Here is a 17,446-nt window from a genome sequence, read left to right on the forward strand (position 1 = left end):
CCTGTTGAATAAACATTTTTTATCCATTGGATCTAAAAAGCACAACTGTCCTCGTCAGAGGTAGTGGTACGCTTAGCTAGAGTAGAAACTCTTCTCTCCACCTTAGGAACTGTCTGCCAGAAGTCCCGTGTGGTGGTAACTATTAGAAAACATTCTTCTAAAAAATAGGAGGGGAAGAGAACGGCACACCTGGTCTATCCCATTCCTTATTAAAAAATTTTTTTAGTAAACCTCTTTAGGTATTGGAAAAACATCAGTACACACCGGCACTGCATATTATTTATCCAGTCTACACAATTTCTCTGGCCCTGCGATTGTACACATTCATTCAGAGCAGCCAAAGCCTCCCTGAGCAACAAGTGGAGGTTCTCAAGCATTAAATTTTAAATGTAGAAATATCAGAATCAGGTTAAATCATCTTCCCTGAGTCAAAAAAAAAAAAAAAAAAATCACCCACAGACTAAGCATATTGTGAGGTAGTATCATACATGGTTCTTAAAGCGCCTGTATGCTCTGTATCTACCCCCAGAGCTAACTGCTTTCCTTTAATTTCAGGTAGTCTGACTAATACTGCTGCCAGAATATTATTCACCACCTTTGCCATGTCTTGTAAAATAAACGCTATGGGCGCCCTTGATGTACTTGGCGCCATTTGAGCGTGAGTCCCTGAAGCGGGAGTCGAAGGGTCTGACACGTGGGGAGAGTTAGTCGGCATAACTTTCCCCTCGACAGAATCCCCTGGTAAAGAAACGCTATGGGTGCCCTTGATGTACTTGGCGCCATTTGAGCGTGAGTCCCTAAAGCGGGAGTCAAAAGGTCTGACACGTGGGGAGAGTTAGTCGGCATAACTACCCCCACGACAGAATCCTCTGGTGATAATGTTTTTAAAGACAAAAAATGATCTTTATTGTTTAACATGAAATCAGTACATCTGGTACACATTCTAAGATGGGGTTCCACCATGGCTTTAAAACATAATGAACACAGAGCTTCCTCTATGTCAGACATGTTAGAACAGACTAATAATGAGACTAGTAAGCTTGGAAAACACTTTAAATCAAGTTAACAAGCAAATATATAAAACGTTACTGTGCCTTTAAGAGAAACAAATTTTGCCAAAATTTGAAATAACAGTGAAAAAAGGCAGTTAAACTAACAAAATTTTTACAGTGTATGTAACAAGTTAGCAGAGCATTGCACCCACTTGCAAATGGATGATTAACCCCTTAATACAAAAAACAGATTAACAAAACGAAAAATATGTTTTAAACAGTCATAACAGCTCCTACTTTTGAAGCCCTTTTGAGCCCTTCAGAGATGTCCTATAGCATGCAGGGGACTGCTGAGGGAAGCTGAATGTCACTGTTTGTAATTTTAACTGCACCAACTGTAACTTTTATACTATAACAGTGGAAAGCCTCAGGAAACTGTTTCTATGCAAAATTTAAGCCAGCCATGTGGAAAAAACTTAGGCCCCAATAAGTTTTATCACCAAACATATGTTAAAAAACGATTAAACATGCCAGCAAACGTTTTAAAACACATTTTTACAAGAGTATGTATCTCTATTAATAAGCCTGATACCAGTCGCTATCGCTGCATTTAAGGCTTTACTTACATTACTTCGGTATCAGCAGTATTTTCTTAGTCAATTCCATTCCTAGAAAAATATTTTACTGCACATACCTTATCTGCAGGAAAACCTGCACGCCATTCCCCCTCTGAAGTACCTCACTCCTCAGAATGTGTGAGAACAGCAAATGGATCTTAGTTACGTCTGCTAAGATCATAGAAAAACGCAGGCAGATTCTTCTTCCAAATACTGCCTGAGATAAACAGCACACTCCGGTGCCATTTAAAAATAACAAACTTTTGATTGAAGAATAAACTAAGTAGAAAGCACCACAGACTCTCACAACCTCCTATCTATGTTGAGGCTTGCAAGAGAATGACTGAATATGGCAGTTAGGGGAGGAGCTATATAGCAGCTTTGCTGTGGGTGGACTCTTGCAGCTTCCTGTTGGGAAGGAGAATATATTCCATAAGTAATGGATGATCCGTGGACTGGATACACTTAACAAGAGAAATAATAGAAACACAATATCCAACTTATTACCAAGTTCCTTTAGATATGTGGTGAACTGCTGTTCATGATGTTAGTGGCTTGGGTCCCATGGCAATTCTAGCCAAAAGTATTTCTGTTAAATATACTTCAACTAAACTTTCTTTGTCTTGTCAAAGACACCGCCCTTGCTATAATTTACAACAAGGTTTAGCCAATGTACAGCTAGCTGTGGCTCACAGTATCAGTCTCCAAAGGGAGGAGCGTTTTGCATTCCTACACATAGTTAACCAAAGAACACTTCACCTCACACATGTGACAGGCTAAGGAGGGGGGGAAGGAGGGGGGTGTCAGCTTACAGCTTCTCTGAAAACAGATTTCACACAAAGAAAAAGCAATTCACATTAACCATTTCCAGGCTGAGACCACAATACCACCTCTGCTGGGTGGCCAATCCAGGTATCAACTATTCCACAGGATTGTATCGTGACAATAGCGCATGGCTTAGTATAAAGCTACAAAAAAAAGATTAATTAAAAACAAAAAACAAAAAATTATGGATAAATAAAAAAAACTATTGGAAGAAGAAACTATTTTAAGATTGTAATGAAAAAAGAAAAACTTTTTTATCATTAAAAGAATATCTCCCACTACTAGGAGCTAGCTGCTGATTGGCGGCTGCACATATATGCCTCTTGTGATTGGCTTACTGGATGTGGTCAGCTAGTTCCCAGTAATGCATCGCTGCTCCTTCAGCAAAGGTTACCAAAAGAATTAAAGGGACAGTGTATTTGAAAAGACTATAAATTTAGCACAGTAACTCATGGAGCTTGCTCTTCAAGGGTTTGCTGCATTGATTCTCTTTTAAAGTATGATTGTCTAAGTATAGACAGATTGAGCTCGCATTCTATTGGCTGTTTCAATCAGCTAATAGAATGCGAGCTCAAGCCTATTGGCTGATTGGATCAGCCAATAGGATTTTTTAAACCTTAATTCCGATTGGCTGATAGAATTCTAAGGGGCGCAATCTTGGATAACGTCATTTAAAAAGGAACCTTCATTCAGCAAGAAGACGTCGATTGAAGAGGATGCTCTGCGCCGGATGTTTTGAAGATGGAGCCGCTCTGTGTCGGAAGAATGAAGATAGAAGATGCCGTCTGGGTGAAGACTTCTGCCCATCTGGAGGACATCTTACCTCTTGGATGAAGACTTCTCCCGGTAAGTGGATCTTCGGGGGTTAGTGTTAGGATTTTTTTTAAGGGTGTACTGGGTTGGTTTTATTTTTAGGTTAGGGCTTTGGGCAGCAATAGAGCTAAATGCCCTTTTAAGGGCAATACCCATCCAAATGCCATTTTCAGGGCAATGGGGAGCTTAGGTTTTTTTAGTTAGGCTTGTATTTGGGGGGTTGGTTGTGTGGGTGGTGGGTTTTACTGTTTGGGGGGTTGTATATTTTTTTTTACAGGTAAAAGAGCTGCTTTTTGGGGGGCAATGCCCCGCAAAAGGCCCTTTTAAGGGCTATTGACAGTTTAGTTTAGGCTAGCGGGATTTTTTATTTTGGGGGTGCTTTTTTTTATTTTGATAGGGCTCTTAGATTAGGTGTAATTAGTTTACAGATCTTGTAATTATTTTTTATTTTCTGTAATTTAGTGTTTGTTTTTTTAATTTAGCGAATTATATTTAATGTATTTAATTGTATTTAATTTAGGTAAGTTATTTAATTGTAGTGTAGTATTAGGGGTTAGTGTAACTTTTTTTTACATATTTTACAGGTAAATTTGTATGTATTTTAGTTAGGTGTTTATTAAATAGTTAACTATTCTACCTAGTTAAAATAAATACAAACTTGCTATAAAATAAAAATAAACCCTAAAATAGATACAATGTAACTATTAGTTATATTGTAGATAGCTTAGGGTTTATTTTATAGGTAAGTATTTAGTTTTAAATAGGAATAATTTAGGTAATGATAGGAATTTTATTTAGATTTATTTAAATTATATTTAAGTTAGGGGGTGTTAGGGTTATACTTAGGTTTAGGAGGTTAATAAATCTAGAATAGTGGCGGCGACGTTGGGGACGGCAGATTAGGGGTTAATTAATGTAGGTTTGGGGTTAATAAATATAATGTAGGTGTCAGCGATGATGGGGGCAGCAGATTAGGGGTTCATAAGTATAATGTAGGTAGGTGGCAGCGATGTCCGGAGCGGCAGATTAGGGGTTAATAAGTGTAAGATTAGGGGTGTTTAGACTCTGGGTTCATGTTAGGGTGTTAGGTGTAAACATAAAATGTGTTTCCCCATAGGAATCAATGGGGCTGCGTTACTGAGTTTTACACTGCTTTTTTGCAGGTGTTAGACTTTTTCTCAGCCGGCTCTCCCCATTGATGTCTATGGGGAAATCGTGCACGAGCATGTATAACTAGCTCACCGCTCACTTAAGCAGCGCTGGTATTGGAGTGCAGTGTGCAGCTTAATTTTGCTCTACGCTCACTTCTTGCCTGTTAACACCGGGTTGACACCAGCGCTGCAGGTAAGTGAGCGGTGAGAAAAAACTGTAAGCACTGCACCCCTCATAACGCAAAACTCATAATATAGCCGCAAGGTAGTTAGGCAAACAAGGGTTTGGAGTAATCAAGGGGAAATATAATTATTTTATACTTTTAAGTTAAAACATTTTAGTATGTGTGAGAATCTCATTCAGTGTACAGCTTGCCATATGTTTGCATCACTGGAGTAGCCGCTTCAGGGATTATGTGTGAGCATATTGTCTCTTTAGAAACTCATATTGGAGTTCTGGAGGAACGAATTGCAACACTGTATGAAATTCAGACACTTGAAAGGGAAATGGATAGGACAGAGCTGGTTGTTAATGGTTCTATCAGTGGAAATGGGGAGTATTCAGATGGGGAGACTCCAGGATCTAGCTGGGTCACAGTCAGAGGGCCAAGTTAAGGTAAGCGGAAGAGACAGGCCAGTTCTGAGCTTAACTCGAGCTTTTTGTAGGTATTTTAGATGTGTACAGGTTGAACTTGATAGACTTCTGTCTTTTTTCAACCTCATCTACTATGTTACTATGTATTGTTTAAAAAACATTGATAATCCCTTTATTACCCATTCCCCAGTTTTACATAACCAACACTATTAGCTTAAAGGGACACTCATTTCTAAATAAACTTTTACGACTCAGAAAGAGCATATAGTTTTAAGACACATTTCCAATTTACTTCCCTTATCAAATGTTGCAGTCTTTATATATGCACACTTTCTGTGGAACAAGATCCTACTGAGCATGTGTATAAGCTCACAGGTTATACGTATACAAGTCTGCTTGGCTGATGTCCGTCACATGATACAAGGGGCCGGAAAATAGGAGAAAAAATAAATTTGCCAGAAAAAAAAAAAAAAAAAAAACTTACCGCTTATTTGAAATTTAGAGAAAGTGTCATTGCATTGTTTTTTTGTTATGCACTTGTTAATTATGCAATTATACTGCATTTAGTGGTCCTTTAATATACCTTTTACCTCTATGATTATCTTGTATCTAAGTCGCTGCAGACTGCCCCCTTATCCCAGTGCTTTTTACAAACTTGCATTTTTGCTGGTTCCTGCATAACTCCACGGAAGTGAGCTCAGTTATCTATATTGCACAAGTGAACTAGCACTGTCTGGCTGTGAAAAGCTAATATAATGCACAGAGATTTGAGAGGGCCTTGCAAATGCTTAGAAACAGGCAGAGATTTAGTGGTTTAGAGGGTATAAAGTATATTAATATAACAAAGTTAATTGTGCAAAGCTGGAGAATGGATAGTAAAGCCATTATCTATCTTTCTAAACAAAAACAAAAATAAGACTGTCCCTTTAAGCAAAATTCATAACCGTAGTAAATTTAAAAGGTTGTTTAAACTTAATAAAAAAATTAAAAAAAAATGGGGTTTCACCTATTGAGAGCATACAATTTTAATCTAATTTTAGAGAAATCCAGGGTGACTCCCTTAGTTACTCTCTCTTCAACAACTGACCTGGGGCTTCAAACTAAATGGGAGAATAAGGGCCTATATAGAATCGCAGACATTACGTAACCAATCCTTTATGGACTTTAATGCATATGTTTACCTAGATGAGCAAGATGGACCTAGTTGGTTTCATTATTTACAGCTCAGGGCAAGGGTTTTTGAAATTATAGGTAACTCTTCTGAGGGGAATGTCACTTACCTAGAACAACTGTGTCTAGCCACTCATAAATTAAAGGCCACTATCTCTAGATTATATTCTACTTTTAATAATCCACCAACAGCACCTAAACTCCCCTTTATGCTTAAATGGGAAGAGGACTTTAATTTTTCTTGGTCACTTGAGAAATGGCACACCACCCTTTACATGGGCTCCTCGTTCTCCATCTGTGCACAATTAAAAGAGAACTATATGAAAGTAGCATTTAGGTGGTACTTTCACCCTTCCAGGCTACATGGTGTGGAGCCAGGGTGAGGGAACTGTTTGAGAGGCTGTGACGAGAGGGGGACCTACCCTCACATGTGGTGGCACTGTAATCATGTCTCCAACATTTGGTCACAAACCTCAGAGTTACTAAGTGCCATCTTTGACATCACCATAAAATTAACCCCTACACAGGCTCTTCTGCACGAACCCTTGCCGAGGCTTAACAATTCTAGAAATAAGTTTGTACGTCTTATCTGTACACTGATCAGATTAACTATAGCTCAATACTGGAGGTCGGTGGTCCCAGACTTTAAAATAGTTAAAAACAAAATAGATTATTACTACCACATGAGCAGCAATGCTGCAGATTTACTAAATACTAAGGAAAGGTTCATCTCCATCTGGGAACCGTGGATTATGTATTCAGAGGATAGAGGTAGGCTTCAACTAAGCACAAACCCATTGTAACAGGTTAATATTGTCGTTCCCTAAAGTTCTCATACTATTTGCAAATGATTAGATTTAGAATGCGACCCATGTACAGATTAGATTCTTAAGAAATAGATGCCTACACTGTATGTATAAAAACAATGGCTTTATTAATGTTTTTTGTTATCTCTGTAAAACTGCTAGACTGAAGTTTGGGAACCCCCTTTGATTTGTGACACTGAAGGTATGAGGTAGAACATCAATATCCAGCCACAGAAACACTCTTGATAATTAGCCAACATTCCACTTATATGCGCTTGCTGTAATTTCTTGATTGTGATCGTGGCCTGTTTTTTATATCTGTATGATCTATTTACTGTCATATTGTTTTTGTGATTTAAACCTGAGGAAGAAAAAAACAAAAATCTATTTCAAATTAAAAAAAATGGGGTTTCACATCTCTTTAAAGTGAATGTAAAATTCATGGATTTTGGAGATTTCTACTTGTATTGCATATCCTTGGTTTTGTAGTTCTCAAAACTGAACTTGCATAAATAACATACCCCTTCTTTACAGCAAAAATATTCTAAAATAAACATACAAAGTTGAGACATAGGCCTTAAGGGAATGTAAACTGTAATTAATTAAAGGCCAATCCTCTGCCCTGTGTAGCTCCTGCTTTCTTTAGCAGAACGATGACAAATCTGACTTCCTCCAATCGTCATGTGCCCCATTTAGTGTCCAGCTTGTGAGGCACGCAATGATTGGAGGAAGTCAGATTTGTCATTGTTCTGCTAAAGAAAGCAGGAGCTACACGGGGCAGAGGATTGGCATTATATTTACCATAACGCAAAGGTAAGTATTTTAAAAAATAAGCATCTTTGTGACCCTGTTTTTAAGAATATTTGATTTATTTCATTACAGGTTACACTCTCTTTAAGGCCTATGTCTCAACTTTGTATGTTTATTTTAGAAGGGGTATGCTATTTATGCTGATTCAGTTTTGAGAGCTACAAAACCAAGAATATGAGATACAAGTACAATAATAGAGCTGCAACAACTAATCAATATAATCGATTATGAAAATAGTGGTCAACTAATCTCATAATCGATTAGTTGGTTTGCGACTAGTTGGTCTGTACAAAGCTCCAGCTGCTTCAATCCGATGAGCTCCTGCACATGGTATTGCGTTTTATGGTTATGTCCTTAGGACATCCAGAGACGTTTACTTTTCTTTTTAAGTTTACAACTACTCCTGGATTATGTGCAACTCAGAAATAATAGGAGTCATCATTAGGATTGTTTATATTATGATACAGTGCCAAGCTTATTATTTACACCGAGCCCTAGATTGATGAGTCATTTGAATTGATGTGCACTATTATCTGTTTGCACAATTATTAGCGGATTGCTTGCTTTTGCTGATTATATACACTGCGTAAATAAATGTGTAAGAAGGCTTTATCCTGTTATTGATATATATTCCTTAGTACTTTTGACATACATATATATATATATATATATATATATATATATATATATATATATATATATATATATATATATATATATATATAATATATATATTGATATTTACCAGATTCAACCCCATAAATATCTTATTTTAAAAGCAGACTAGATATTTTTCCCCTAACCTTATAGCTGGTTATTTACCATTGCATATAGATATTTAAGATATTTTTATGCTAGAATGAAGTAAAGGCTTACTTTGTTGTGACACACCTTGCCAAGGAGGAAACCCCTTTGCATTGGTGGAGCGAACAAAGATAAAAATCCCACCTTGGTGAAATTGGCAAAACCCTACTTATGGATCTCAGGCACCTCAACACCATATGAGTGCCTCTTCTCTACTGCAGGCAAAATAGCTTGCAAAAAAAAAAAAAGAGAGAGACAGCCTAAGCCAGCAGCATTTTGCCATTTTTGCATTTCAATGCAACGTTTCTGAAAGAATGAATAACAGAACCTCTTTCTAGTTCTACCTCTTTCTAGTTCTACTTCTTTTCAAAACAGTGTGTGGTTTTGTTTTGCTTAATTATAATAATTTGTTCTGCTGCTTAAAAATTGGGAAAAAAACACGTTGTGTTAATGTATAGTTTTAGTCTGAAGTTTATAATTTGTAACACTCAGTATGTGGATTTTATTTGAAATACAGGGGGAAAAAAATATCTGAATAATCGAAAAAAATAATCGTCCGATTAATTAATTATGAAAATAATCGTTAGTTGCAACTTAGTACAAATCTCCAAAATCGATAATTCCAAAATCCATGAATTTTATTAATTTTTTTTTTTTTTTTACATATTAAAAACCAAAAAAAAATACCCACAATTAGGCCACAAACTTCCCTGAATGAATCTTTGTTTTTTGTTGTTGTTGCGCTTTAAAATGCTAATGCTCCTCTACTTTTATTTAAGCCAACAGTACCTTTCCGATTACAGTACGGTACTATTTTTATGATACAAAAGTAATACAAATAATATAAAACTACTTTATAGATTTCACGTATAAGCTGTATTAGGACATGTAAATACTACCTAAATCAAGGGTCGACAAATCTGTTTAAAATTTAGGAGCCAGTAAGAATATTTAGGAGCCAGACAGTGGTGTTTGCATATAGATATATGGAGAATAACCCAAAAAGCTGGGGTAAAATTCTAGGAGCCAGTGGCTCCTAGGTTTGTCGAGCCCTGGCCTAAATAACCATAAGATATTGTTGTTTATGCAAAGACAGAAATATTCAAAAATCCAAACCTTTTTCAGGTCCCAAGCAGTTTGGTTTCTTACCTGTAATATCTTCTAGATAGAAAAATGGCAAAAATATTCTTATAGAAACCTCTGGGAGAGCATGACATGGTGAATAGATTCAAGATGAATAACCTTTGGATTATAATGTACCTTAAAGTGGTGGCAAATCAGAGTTTCAAAAATGCTGCAATTTACCATCAGTAAAAATAATCAGGACTTTTTAGCACCCTGTTTTACAAAGTGATGACTAACTTACCCTTTCTGTGCCACAGCCTCCTTGCTAAACTCAGCGGCTCTAGCCGCCTGCTGTACAGAGCTCTTTTTTAATGATGTGACGTTTCCACCTCATAAACCAATAGCCTCGCTAGCATACAGAACAGCGTCATCTGACTAGCACCGCTATTGGTACAGAGATGGAAATGTCACCTCATTGGTAAGTTTAGCATTTTTTTTTTTTTTTTTTTTTTTTAAAAAGGGATGACTGAAAATCCTGCTTATTTTTAGTGATGGCAAATCCTAGCATGTTTGAAACGCTCGGATTTACTATCATTTTAAATAGAAAACTATTTTATATAGATTTTTTTATTAAAAAAACGTATTTAAAGAAAAAAATGTTTTAAATTATATAGCAAGATGCTGTAATTTTTTTTATTTGGTAAATTAATTCCATGAATCCATTCACAATATCACTGTCCAAAATAATCTGACAGAAACAGGTCAATTTTAAAGATATCAAATATTATTGGTTTTGTAGTTCTCAAAACTGTGAATTTGTGTCTGCAGAAATAACATGCCCCTTCTTCATAGCAAAAATGTAATAAAATTAACATACATAGTTAGAAAGGGACATAATCATGATAACTTTTGATAGAGTATAAAATTTTCAGATTTACTTCTATTATAAGATTTGCTTCATTTACTTGGAATCCTTTGTTGAAGGAGAGCAATGTTCTTCTTGGGACTTAGCTGAATACTTTGGGGGAGATAGTAACAAGCAGGTAGCTCAAAATATTGTGTTGCTTCTGAGCCTACCTATGCAAGCTTTTCAGCAATGGATACCAAGAGAATAAAGCAAATTAGATAAGAGACGTGAATTGGAAAATTGTTAAAAATTTCATGTTCCTTCTAAATCATGAGTTTCATTTTTACTTTACTGTGTCTTTCATGCCATTGCTGCAAATCTATGTACACAGAATCAACCCATACAACCTTTCAAAAAGCTCACTGAATACAAGATTGTTTGGAGTAGAATAGATCTGCACAAGGACCTAAGTGTGAGGAGGGAAGGGTAAGCATTCAAAATAAAAAATAATATTATTTTAGTTAAATAAAACTATTTTAATTTTTAATTAATGTAATCATTTTTCTCCTTCCAATAAAAGTACAGGTGAAAAGTTGATCAAGTATGAATGATTAACCAATTAAACTGGAGATAGTTCACCTCCAAATAATTTCAATTATCTATCTACAGTTGTGCTCATAAGTTGACATACCCTGGCAGAATTTAGGATTTCTTGGCAATTTTTCAGAGAATATGAATGATAACACAAAAAACTTTTCTTTCACTCATTGTTAGTGTTTGGCTGAAGCCATTTATTATCAATCAACTGTGTTTACTCTTTTTAAATCATAATGACAACAGAAACTACCCAAATGACCCTGATCAAAAGTTTACATACCCTGGTGATTTTGGCCTGATAATATGCACACAAGTTGACACAAAGGAGTTTAAATGGCTATTAAATGTAACCATCCTCACCTGTGATCTGTTTGCTTGTAATTAGTGTGTGTGTATAAAAGATAAATGAGCTTCTGGACTCCTGACAGACCCTTGCATCTTTCATCCAGTGCTGCACTGACGATTCTGGATTTTGAGTCATGGAGAAAGCAAAAGAATTGTCAAAGGATCTGCGGGAAAAGGTAGTTGAACTATATAAAACAGGAAAAGGGATATAAAAAGATATCCAAGGAATTGAGAATACCAATCAGCAGTGTTCAAACTCTAATCAAGAAGTGGAAAATGAGGGGTTCTGTTGAAACCAAACCACGGTCAGGTAGACCAACTAAAATTTCAGCCACAACTGCCAGGAAAATTGTTCGGGATGCAAAGAAAAACCCACAAATAACTTCAGGTGAAATACAGGACTCTCTGAAAACATGTGGTGTGGCTGTTTCAAGATGCACAATAAGAAGGCACTTGAAGATGGGCTGCATGGTCGAGTGAGTCGCCAGAAGAAAGCCATTACGACGCAAATGCCACAAAGTATCCCGCTTACAATACGCCAAACAGCACAGAGACAAGCCTTAAACCTTTTAGAACAAAGTCATTTGGAGTGATGAGACCAAAATTGAGCTTTTTGACCACAACCATAAACGCTACATTTGGAGAGGAGTCAAAAAGGCCTATGATGAAAGGTACACCATTCCTACTGTGAAACACGGAGGTGGATCGCTGATGTTTTTCGGATGTGTCAGCTACAAAGGCACAGGAAATTTGGCCAGAATTGATGGCAAGATGAATGCAATTCCAACATGACAATGATCCTAAACACAAGGCCAAGTCGACCTGTCATTGGCTACAGCAGAATAAAGTGAAGGTTCTTGAGTGGTCATCTCAGTCTCCTGACCTCAATATCATTGAGCCACTCTGGGGAGATCTCAAATGTGCAGTTCATGCAAGACAGCCCAAGAATTTACAGGAACTGGAGGCTTTTTACCAGGAAGAATGGGCAGCTTTACCATCTCAAAAGATAAAGAGCCTCAACCACAAATACCACAAAAGACTTCAAGCTTTCATTTATGTTAAAGGGGGCAATACACTGTATTAAGAACTGGGGTATGTAAACTTTTGATCAAGGTCATTTCTGTTGTCAATATGATTTAAAAAGAGTAGACACAGTTGATTGATAATAAATGGCTTCAGCCAAGCACTAACCATGAGTGAAAGAAAAGTTTTTGTGTTATCATTCATATTCTCTGAAAAACGGCCAAGTAATCATAAATTCTGCCAGGGTATGTAAACTTATGAGCATAACTGTATGCATATCTAATGATATATAACCAAATCAGTAATGGTCTGGGTATAACTGGAAATAATAATAGCTATGATTTAAATCAAATACACCCTGAGTTAAAATGCAAAACAATGGTGAATTTGCAAACAAAATGAGTGGCTAGTTGGGTCTAGCCCAATAAGAAGTCCAGATTGCCTACTCCACATAAGGAAAGTTATGGGTGGAATTAGGCTACTAAAAAACAGTTGCAGCAAACAAGGTATAATGCCTTCAAAACATTTCAGCTATTATATAAATTGTTTGCAATACCACAGGGGAAAAAAAGGCGATTACTCTCCCTTTAAAATTTTAAGTTACTTTAAAAGCTTCAGAGTACTCCACAGAAAATGTTGCCAGCTGGGTGGCAATATGAAGTAGCTGGGTGCGGACAATGTAATGCATTGCAAATAGAAGTTATTTATAAAGGTTATGTAAGCTAAACAAAGCACAAATTAATTGCATAATTTAACATAAATTGATTTAATGAATGGAAAAAAAAAAAAAAAAAAAAAAACACACACACAAATTTAAAAAAAAACTTTTTTTTTTTTAGCCAGTTAGCTAAAGTTAAAGGACCAGTCAACACATTAGATTTGCATAATCAACAAATGCAAGATAACAAGACAATGCAATAGCACTTAGTCTGAATTTCAAATGAGTAGTATATTTTTTTATAGCAAATTTCAGTTATGTATATTTCCACCATCTGGTGACTCAAAAATTGTAAATATAAAAGACTGTGCACATTTTTTTAATGGAAGTAAATTGAAAAGTTGTTTAAAATTACATGCTGTATCTGAATCATGAAATTTTAATTTAACCTGAGTGTCCCTTTAAAGGGATAGGAAAGTCAAAATTAAACGTGCATGATTCAGACAGAGCATGTAATTTTAAGACACTTTTAAATTCATTTCTATTTTCAAATGTGCTTTGTTCTTTTGGTATTCCTTATTGAAAAAGGATATGCATATACGTTACACTAGTGGGAGTTAACTGCCAATTGGTGTCTACACACATTTGTGTCGTGTGATTGGCTTACTAGAGGTGTTCAGCTAGCAGTCAGAAGTGCAATGCTGTTACTACAACAAAGGTTTACAAGAGAATGAAGCAAGTTTGATAACAGAAGTAAATTGAAAAGTTGTTTAAAATTGTAGGTTCTATCCGAATCATGAACAAAAAATATGGGGTTTTCTACCCCTTTAATATTGACTTAAAGGGTCAGTATACACTCATTTTCATATAACTGCATGTAATAGACACTACTATAAAGAATAAGATGCACAGATACTGATATAAAAATCCAGTATAAAACTGCTTAAAAACTTACTTAGAAGCTGCCAGTTTGGCTCTGTTGAAAAGGTAGCTGGAAAGCCCACTGCAAGTGGCAAATAAGACACTCCTCCCCCTCCCCCTTCTTTTGCATATGAAAAGACCCTTTACACAAACAGGAGCAAGCTGGAGTAGGTAGTCGAGCGTATTCACATAAAACTTTGGGGCTTGGTTGGGAGTCTGAAAATCAGAGCAATGCTATTTAAAAATAAGCAAAACTATACATTTATTTAACCCTTTAAGGACACAGCTTTCAGTTTGCTCAATTGTTTTATGACGGAAAAATTCCGTCATATGTCCTTAAGAGGTTAAAAAAAAAAAACTTTATGGGCTATATAAATAGATTATCTACAAAACATTTATGCAAAGAAAAAATGAGTGTATAATGTCCCTTTAATAAAGTTTACACAGGCGTTCAAGCCAGGTGGTGTATTAGTTAAATAGTTCCTGGGTAGAATCCTGCCAATTTATAACTTTTCCAAACTAGCCTTTAAAAGGGACACTCAAGTCAAAAAGAAACTGATTCAAATAGAGCAGCAATTTGAAACAACTTTCCAATTTACTTCCATTAACAAAATGTGCAGTCTTTTTGAGTCACCAGTTCTACTATTAAATTTGAAGTTCAGACTAAGTAATATTGCATTGTCTTTTTATTGTGCATTTGTTGATTCTGCAAATCTTCTGTATTTACTGCTCCTTTAACAGGGGATGCGAGAAACTGATTTTTTTGTTTTGTTTTTTAAAGGGACAGTAAACACCTTGTAATTATCAGGCATTTCTGTCGTCTTGCTATAGCCTAACATATCTGCCAAGTCTACACATTTAAAAGTAAAATGAACATCTTGTTTTCTGCAATTGTTTTCCCAACAGCATGAAAGCTGTTCTTCAGTTCCTATTTGTTCAAGCCAATTAGAGATATGTACCAGAGTTATCCTTGCAAAGTCATCAGGGTGCATTTCCAGCTCTGAAAATTAGGAAATCCAAAGTTTTAAAAGCTAAATTACATGAAAACGGGTGAAAATAAATAAAAAAGTATATTGCATGGTTGTTTTATTATGCATAACTAATCCTTTTCATTAAACTGTCAAGGTGTTTACTGTCCCTTTAACTCTAGGTTAAAAAGTTAAACCATGCCAGCACTCAAACCCACAATGACAGGAAAGGGGGAAAAAATAATGAAAGTATATTGCATTTTTTATTACATTTTACATTACAAAATCCTAGCAGATGTGCTGGTGCACTTGTGAAGCGGAGAGAAACAGCTTCTTGCACTAATCACTATGTCATAGGCACAAAGGGTATTTTACCATGTGTCAGTATCATATTTTAGGCACCATGATGATGCCCTGGAGCTCAGTATTTCTTGAGCCCTGAGATACTGTGAATGTTTATTTCCTTAAAAAAGGGACACAAGTCAAAATTTAATTTTTAATATTCAGACAGAACATGCAATTCTAAACAACTTTCCAATTTACTTCCAATAACAAAATGTGCAGTATTTTTATATTTACACTTTGAGTCACCAGCTCCTACTGAGCATGTGCAAGAATTCACAGAATATACGTATATGCATTTGTGATTGGCTGATGGCTGTCACATGATACAGGGGGAGTTGAAAGAAATAACTGAAATTTGTCAGGAAAAAAAAAATAAAAAAAATCTACTACTCAGACTAAGGGGTAAATATATCAAAGCAATTTGACTAATTGTGGGCAAAATAACGCATACACACCAATCGCCATATTTATGAAAGCAATCTGTGCCTATAATTGCACAAGTCTGAAAGAAACTTCTTTGCACTCCGTTTGCATTCGCCTAGGCGCACTCTTGAGTGCACCAATATACATTAGTAATAGGCGTAATTTCACAGCCCGACCTACAAATACGCAGTTTCTCATTTATCATTGCTTTGCGCTGATAGGGAACTGAAATTTCACCTTAAATTGCGTGTTCTATATTTCGCCATACAGACTGAGGCGAACACTATTATAATACATGCTTTTACATCTTGTGATGCAGTACTTTCTTCTTTTAACTCATTTTTCAAAGGCTCGGCACCAAGAAGAGACCGTTATTGCCAGAAATGAGTACTTCCACAGGCGCATACAGGTACCAAGAGTTTTATATGTATATACATCGATATATTGATCTTTGCGATCTTAAATTACCAACTTATGGCAAAAACAGCACGAAAATATATGATATAAATATGTGCAAAATAAGATACCTAAAAACCGCTTTTTTAATATTCAAGGCATTGCGGCGTAAATATTTATAGGGATGTACTGTGAAAAATAAGGAGTAAATGGTTTTTCCGACAGGCGAAATGTATCATTATTACGCCCCAGCTCGCCTTTTACTAAAAGCGTAAAATTACATCTATTTTTTTTTATAAATTCAGGCGCACATGTGCGCTTCTCCGTAGCCAAGCTGGGGCACAGTTACAGGCGAAGCACATACAGAGTTCGCCTAGCCTTTGATAAATTTATCCCTAGTGCTATTGCATTGTTTGTTTATAGTGCATACTTTATTTAGTGGTCCTTTAAAGGGACAGTCTAGTATAAACTAAACTTTCATTATTCAGATAGGTTTTAATTTTAATCAACTTTCCAATTTACTTTTATCATCAAATTAGCTTTTTTTCTCTTGGTATTCTTAGTTTAAACTAAACATAGCTAGGCTCATATGCTAATTTCTAAGTCTTTGAGGGCTGCCTCTTATCACATGCTTTTTAAATCTCTTTTCAACACAAAGAGACAGAAAGTACATGTGGGCCATATAGATAACACTGTGTACAGGCACAGGGAGTTATTTAAGATCTAGCACAACACAATGCTAAATTTAAGACAATAGATATCAAACAGTCACAGTCATGTGATCAGGGGGCTGGAAGAAGGTTTCTAGATACAAGGTAATCACAAAGGTAAAAAGTATATTAATATAACTGTGTTGGTTATGCAAAACTGGGGAATGGGTAATGAAGGGATTATCTATCTTTTAAAACAATAACAGTTCTATGGTAGACTGTCCCTTTTTAACACCCCTGTGTGGTGCTGACAACCAAACCTCTATCCTTCACATGTTGTACATCCCAAGTACAGCTGTGAGTTACTTCTGCATCTTAGTATTGTAGCCAGGCACAGTACTTTCTATTCTAGGAGCTGGAGCAGTAACGACCACCTGTGTGGCTATTTTTATTCACTTATCTTAAGCCTTTCAACTAGTCAATCTTTTACAAAATACTTATGTGTTTTTTTGCACATGCAAATAGTACATAAGAGAACTTTGTCTACACAAGTGTCATTAAAGGACCAGTAAATACAGCAGATTTGCATAATTAACAAATACATGATAAAGAAAATGCAATAGCA

The 17,446-nt window shown here is 35.9% G+C and overlaps 1 protein-coding gene across 4 annotated transcripts in view; it reads right to left on the reverse strand.

The window, feature by feature from the left end:
* Nucleotides 1–17,446, reverse strand: part of BRD1 (bromodomain containing 1) — a 308,361-nt gene that overhangs the window by 284,450 nt on the left and 6,465 nt on the right. The gene's annotated exons all lie outside the window — the stretch shown is intronic.

The sequence above is a fragment of the Bombina bombina genome, chromosome 6 (assembly GCF_027579735.1).
Source record: "Bombina bombina isolate aBomBom1 chromosome 6, aBomBom1.pri, whole genome shotgun sequence".
Taxonomy (NCBI): domain Eukaryota; kingdom Metazoa; phylum Chordata; class Amphibia; order Anura; family Bombinatoridae; genus Bombina; species Bombina bombina.